The sequence below is a fragment of the Austrofundulus limnaeus genome, unplaced genomic scaffold (assembly GCF_001266775.1).
Source record: "Austrofundulus limnaeus strain Quisiro unplaced genomic scaffold, Austrofundulus_limnaeus-1.0 Scaffold6, whole genome shotgun sequence".
NCBI lineage: Eukaryota > Metazoa > Chordata > Actinopteri > Cyprinodontiformes > Rivulidae > Austrofundulus > Austrofundulus limnaeus.
In genome coordinates this window covers 5,460,040-5,467,723 of record NW_013952408.1, presented here as the reverse complement: position 1 = coordinate 5,467,723, position 7,684 = coordinate 5,460,040, and the positions used below count along the sequence as shown (strand labels likewise).

The 7,684-nt window shown below is 37.2% G+C and overlaps 1 protein-coding gene across 3 annotated transcripts in view; it reads right to left on the bottom strand.

Moving 5' to 3' along the window:
• Positions 1 to 7,684, bottom strand: part of ephb1 (EPH receptor B1) — a 160,809-nt gene that overhangs the window by 98,688 nt on the left and 54,437 nt on the right. The window lies entirely within an intron of this gene.

Sequence of the window (7,684 nt, the reverse complement as noted above, 5' to 3'; positions counted from 1 at the left end):
CACACACACACACACACACACACACACACACACACACACACAGTCAGGGGGGTGCCCACGATCTTGTGCAACTAAGTAGGTAAAGTTTTATTTATAAAGTGCCTTTCACAGAAACATAATCACAAGGTGTTGTACAATCATCAACAATGTAAAAAGGGCGGAAAGATACAATGAAACAATAAAATATAATAAAACATAAACAACATAACTAAACATAAAATCAATAATAAATTCTAAAATTGTAACCCGGACGCACGGTTGAGGACGCACGGTTGAGGCAGAGCAGGACAATAGATGTATGCAAGAAATCATAATAAGATAACATAACTGTCTTTATGGGGACATTGCATTGGCTTCCATTGATTTCTACAGCCTGACACCTTACCCTAAACTTAACCTCACAGGTGCATTCCTGACCTTAAATCTAACCTAAACTCAATTCACACCTTAGACCAAAACCTAACCCCCATGACTGGGCTTAGGTTCCCATAAGTACCAGTTGCTCCTCACAAGTAGGGGGTGTATGCCTTAATTCATCCTCACATATTACGTAATACCCGCCTGCTAAAGCAGGTACGGGTAGAAGTTCAGGAACTTGATCAGCAGGTACATGTTACACCTGTATTTAGAAAGTATACGGTAACAATCGTTAGTTTATTGTCATACTGTAGCTTGGGCTTGTATTTGAATTACTCTGTTTGGCTTTTTTTTTTTTGTTCTGTTCAGAGATTTTAGTGCTTTTGGTCACTGCAATGTTTTTTTTTTTTCCAGTATTGTCATAACCACTAGATGTCCTCAGTTTTCACGTTCCAACTCTACTCTCACTTGTTTCCTCATTCCTTGTTAGCGCCTCTGTTTTCATTTGCTAATCATCTTTCCCTCAACATATACATTTTTTTTCTCATGGTTTTGGTCATAGCAAATATCTTGTTTATCCAGTGTATTTGTCAAGGTGGCTTATCTGGTTCAGCTAGATTTACACCTTTCAATAACTTACCTTCTTCCTGCAACAACATCCATTTTGTTTGCATGTGGATCCTTCAGAAATTACTCACTATTTAACATGACATTATTTGTTAATTGTTAATGCACACCAGCTTTAACCAAATGAAACTATGCCTGTTGATTAGTGAAGCATTTTGTAAAAGTCAAATGATAGAGAAATAAATGTTTTTTCTACAAAAGTAACCTTTCAGGAATGTAATTTTCCCGCCTTTTTTCTATTACTGCTGCTTTTCATGATGACTATATGTTAAGCTATAGCTATATTTTAACAATTAATGTAAACCTGCATGTTGCTGCCASTATAGGAGACTGGTTTGTGTAAAAATCCACTGTGAAGGTCCATAACATGTCTGAAACATCAATGTGTAGGGCTGTGCTATTTGCTGCTTTGTATTTTATAATTTGACTGGACTTAACCATCACAAATTATTTCAAGTTCTTCATACAGAGACTGCATATATACTATATATATATATACAGTATATGTATGTACATACACTTAGCAGAAAACGTAGGGGCATTTGTGTTTGGAAGATTATTTCTTTGTTGTAACAATGCTTCTTGGTAATAAATTGTATATCATTGTGTAGGGTGTGTCAGGCAGGCGTGTTAATTTTTATTTTAAAGGACACCACATTTGTAAGGAACATGAATTTGAGGGTTGAGCAGCAAAGTTGAGTATATGGATTGCGCACGTGCAAAATTTTTCTGTCGCTACTGATGCTTCTTTTGAGCTTATAGCCAATCTGATGCCTGATTTATGATTTATCACCAAGAAGCATTGTTACAAAACCAAACCAAAAAACGAAAAAAAGAAAGAAAATCTACCAACCAAAACTTTCCTTACTTTTTAAGCTAAGTTTCCAAATATATTTCCTTTATAGCACTTTTTATCCATTTAAATAAACCTATTCTTTGAGAAGTATTGAGCACTTTTGGGAACGGCTAAAGCAGGAAACTGCTTCCTTCTGCTTTGACCAAAAGCTTTGAACCCGGCAGCATGGAAATTCTCAAGAATGTTGTTTTCAAAGTCTCAGGAGAAATCAGCTGAGGGATAAGATGAGGAGTTCAGCACTGCCTCAGAGAGGCATGGTTTATTCACCTACGGGTAATGATTTTCTTTTACAGACCAATCTACAATAAAGAACCAAAAGGAATGCGAGCAGAGTTGAGTTGAACTGAACCATGCGGAGGGAAATCAGCACCAGTGATTTGTTGTCATAACATTGTGATCATCATGCTGAGCAGATGTGTCTGAGTACGAGTTCAGATCAAATTTAGCTGTCTGGCTACGCTCCTGAATCACACTTGCATATCTTGAAAGCAAAATGAAACCAGCCTCCCACTGATATACCAATCTAATATGTGTATCTTGAGAGAAAGCATCTGGACATTCTCTTTTTTTTTTTCTCAATGTAGTTCATTTTTTAAGAAGTTTTATGAGTGAGAAGTTTGCATAGAGGTTTTCAGTGTTTTGTGTGCACCATCATATAGACCACACACCGAAAGCACCCTTCATACCTGGCCTCCACATCTGGGCCAGTATGACTCACTGTCGTCTCTCTTCTCATTCCATTTCAGCTCGAGCCATCAGAGTTCAGAGTTCGCCTCCATCCTGCGCTCCAACTTCCTCATGCTCATTCTGACTTTTTTTTTCTTTCTGTCTCTCTCTGACACGTTATCTATATTCAATCAGCAACTTCTTCCCTCCCAACTGCCATTTTCTCTTTTTTTTTTTCATTCCCATCACTTTACTTTTCCCTCCAGTGTTTTCGTACACCCTTTGAGCCACTGCCAGTCTGATGATGTCAGAAATCTCAGTTTCCATAAAAAAGCTTACTTAAATAAATTGGTTAAAAAGTGTTTTCTTGCATACCCTGTTTGAAAAATCCTATTCAGCAAATTCAGGGTTAACATGTAACATGGGTAATTAGCATAAACAACTAAGTGAAAATAAATTCTGGAGTTGAAGTCCTCTCTGTTTTTTTTCAATTCAACTTTAGAAATTATTCTAGGCTGTAGTTTGAATTTTTATTAGCTTTTAATGCAAGTCAGGATTTTTTTCTTAGCATTTCAGCTAGAAAGATAAAGATCCATGATTAAAATGTAGTGTTTCATTTCTGTTTTCACCCAATTTTGTCTGACGCTCACTATCTACAATCAGTCAACTCTTTCTTCATGTGTCTTTGTCCTTTTGATCTTTTTTTCATTTTCCACACTTTACATTATTCTGCCTGTGTTCCTTTCTGCCCCTCCTGAGCCCCCTGCCTGTCTGTCTTTCATGGTATGAATAATTGAGATGTATTGAGTTTGGCCAGCAGATGGTAAGATGGCCGTTATGGATCTGCCTGTGCTCTTTAGCAGCATGCAGTTGCTGAGTGACACCTGTCCAGTCACGGTCCACATGAGCTCTGCTGCAGCACAGGGAGCAGGGGGTGGCAAAGACACGGTACGGCCAGTAATGCATCCCCCTCTAAAAGCCCAACTCCTGCGTAGGTGCAAATTGACAACACCTTCCGGCCCACTTGAATAAATGCCCACACGTGGAAACAGAGGGGAGTAAATATGAACAAGTCAGACTGTATCTCTTCTGTCTTCATTCAAACCATTCACTAAACCTACTGCTAAAATCTCCTCAAAGTCTTTTTGCTTGCATCTCACGCCAGATGCCCCAAATTTTCCACCAGTTTTCAAGCTGTTCTGTTAATGACAAATGACAAACACATATTTAGAAAATACAAACTTTGTTAAATGAATACGTTTGGTTGTGTATCGCTTTTTTTCCTAGACAGCCATGCAGAAGCAGAAAGTAAAAAGACACATACTGGTTAATGGAAGTGAAGCTAGAGCTTATGTAGCTTATAACACGCACGGCTAATTCTGAAAAACATTTAGTGAATGAAAGCTTTGTGAAAGTAGTCTGAATGATAATTTCAACGCAACTTTCTTTAGATGGCTTTAGATCAAAAACACACTATTTGAATTCCAAGTTTCTTCTTTTAAAGCATTCGACTGAGTCTGCTTGAGTCATTACAGCTGCTGATCTYCTGAACCTGTCACAGAAAGGCAACAACTTGAGGTCGTTTTCGTTTCAATTAGTGCACTGTACACAGTGTACTCAAAGGAAGACCCAGGGTGCAGACCACACAAAGGTTGGAACAAAAATATTGTGTATCATTATAGGAAAAAAAAGAAGAAGGATTCACTTGGAATATAGCCTCTGCAGCAGAAAACGCAAAGAACTCCAGCCATGACAAACGTTAAAGCTCACACACTTGAGCGAGGAACAGAAATCAAATATAATAGCCGAGGCTGATAAAATGGCAGCATATTTGTAGTAAAATGGTAGTAAAATGCTTTTTTTCTCATTTCAAGTTTTACTGACARAGTTTTATAGATTTTGGGAGCAATTTGATTTATTTTCAGGCATTGCAGGGCCAGACTGAGATGGTCCATGCACCACTTTTGGTATGTCTAAAAAATCATGGTTATCTAACCATTACCTGCCTTTTTTGCCTAAAAAAATAAATCCATATTGGTCATCTTATTTTCCAACAGCTCCCTGTCAAATTGGTGAAGAAGTTTATTTATGATTTTTTTTGTTTTGTTTTTATGTGGAATCTGAGCTCTCATTTGTGTCCCCACATCATTTACCCTCCATACTCCACTCAAACTCTTCTCACACCCCTCCTTCTAACTTCTAAGTATTGTTTTAACAATCCAACTAAGGTGCTTTAGTTCTTCCAGACTAAAGGCACAGCTTGTGGCATCACAGCCACTGTCACCCCCCCAACCACACAGGCCCCTGAAACCCTTGCCTTCATGGTTCTCACCTCGACTCGGTGACCTCCCAGAGTCAGATGAGTTAACCTGAGCTTTCCACCACAGAGTCACAGTATGTTGCAAGGCTATGGAGCTGCTTTTATGTTTTTGTTCAAACCCAGTTGATCCCCCCCACCCTCTCCCATTGGAGCTTCTTCTAATCCTTCCGCAGCCCCTTTTTTTTTCATCCTGCAGCCACTTTTAGTCTCTCAAAGTTCATGCCCACATTTCTGTTTTATACGCATTTCCTCCTTCCCTCTCACTATCTACTTTTTTCACCAGCTTTTTCCTCACTTAGTCTGATCTAACTCTTCTTCTGTAAAAGTCCCCCTGCATTTCTGACTCAGCTTTAGATCTTTGGAAAAAAAAAGAAAAGGAAATGTGAACAAGAAACACCAAAACAAAGAAAGCCTACAAATAAACATGTATTTTGTTCATGATTAGGCCTTGACTTGTCTTTTTTTGGATTTAACTTAAACTGTCTATTTCTGTTTTTATATAAATAGTATMTTGCTGCAGTTATAAAAAGAAAAAGAAATTAAGGACATGCTCATCTGCTATCCTTTAGTTCACATTTCTTTTCTTGCAACATCAAATATCTTGTGTGTAAATTTCTTGTTGCATCACCTTAACAGCCTTTGCTACTGCCTCCTTGGCACAATGTCTGTGTTTACATCCCACACAGAGGAAAACAAGATTATTGTGAAAAATCAAGCAGTAAATTAGATAACACTATATAAGCACAAAAAAGGAAAGCTAAAATCCACAGCTGTTTACATTGAATTTTTTAGCAATCTAATTTCTTTTTCCCTTCTTACCATGTTTTGAATTACTACTGACAAATAATATTTAATAGTGACATATGAGGGGACTTTCAGTTTGTGTTCTCATTGCAGATTGTTTCCTGACCTAAAAAGAGGAAAAACATTTAGCTTCTGTTTTTCTTAACTCAAAATGTTTTGTTTGTATGTCCATGGAGACACTTGTCTTCAGCATTTACCTAATTTCATTTGCAGACATTTTAAAAATTACTTAATTTCATAAACATTTATTTTTTCAGTTCAATTTATCCCAGAACACTGTGCGTACAAAACAAATTGGTCTTCATTTTAATTAAATGAATATGTCTCAGTGTATTTTTATGGAGAAAATATTCTTTATTTTTATTTATTTATTATTTTTTCCTCGCTCTCTCTCTCTTTTGGAGAAAATATTCTTAAATAAAAAAAAGAAAATATTCTTAAATGATGTTAGATGTTTTGAAAACTATAACTGTTGCAAAAACCAAAATTTAAAGCAACTATGGCTTGAATGAGATGAACCTTTTGACTGACAAACAGCTAAACTGGACAGTAAAGCAGTTAGATTACAAACGCAATGAGAAAATACACATAAAAACAGGATGCAGAATCATTATTCACACAGTATCTTATGGGATTATGATTTTGATGAGGTTTCATATATACTGTAGTTAGTAAAGMAGTTGAAAAAAACGATTACTCATGCATGTGTATGTACTCTTGAAGACCTGTTGTGTGTGCATGTCATTGTAGTTTATGTCTATTTGTTCATGTGGCTGCATGACAAGGTCAGGGGACCCCATCTTTTATTAATCATATAGCAAGATGGCAGAGAGTGAAAGGCTGAGTGAGAGGGGAGACAATGTAAGGATGGACAATACAGGATGTAYTAGGGGTTAGGTAAAAGACAAAGAAGACTGGAGAAGGAAAAGTTGAAAATCGCACCTAACAGAAAAGTAAAAAATATCCTGTATGTAGCAAGGATACACTTTGTGAACAAATATCACAATGTTGTTTGCGGAACACGTGCTTGCCCTCTGAGCTWCCATTCTGTCTAACAGATGCTAACGTGTCACATGCTGCCACTCCATTATACATTCACATAGCTGACCCTGATGTCCTCTTGTTTACACCCCTGGAATGAATGACACCGCCTCTAGTCCTTCAAAATAAACCTTCACTTCTGCCAAACACATCCACATACACAAATACACCGCTTAGAAACTCTGGAAGGAGAAGTCAGTCAAAAAAAATGACTGTGCTGAAAACCACTGGGACAACACTACAGAGCAAGAGTACATTTACTCTCATGAATGTTTGTGCATTGGTTATAGAAATGATACTGCCAGCTTCACAAAGCAAACCATTCAATGCACCCAAACATATGCATGAATTACTAAGTAGTGCACCTGCAGCTMAGAGGTAAAAGCTGCACATTTTAATTTGGTCAGATGTTGGCTTAATATTTCATGTGTTGCTTTCATGCTGCAGAAATGCTTTAAAAATGGCAAGATTTACTGTATTTCTTCGTTAAAAATTATCTATAAAATGTAATTTTTACTGCATTTTGCAAACTCAGATTCAGCTGCATAAAGAGGTGTTGTGCTGTGTCCATGCAGCTTTCTCAATAAAAAAAAGTGTATTCTCCCTACAACAGGTTTGAACCTTTACAACAGGAGAAGCTTAAAGGAAAACTATGCTCAACAGAAACATGAGGCTCTGTTCGCCCGGAGGCTTGCAGTACTGAACAGACTTTGATGGGAACACTGGAGATTCCTCAACTCAGTAGGTCTCAGTGGATATTTATTAGCATCAATGTTGCTTTCTTTTTTATTCCAATGCACTCAAGGCAAATTTGATTAAACAATTTGAAGATGAGCCAAAAGACAAAYTGATGTCAATAATGTGGAGACATTAAAGTGCATTCCAAATAAGCAGCCCAAATAAATAAAATTGATAAAGTGCAGTACTGTGAAATCCCCGAAGCACAAAAACAAACAGAAAATTCACGGTTCAGTTCGGTTCGATACTTCAGTCTCACAGTTCGATATTTTTTC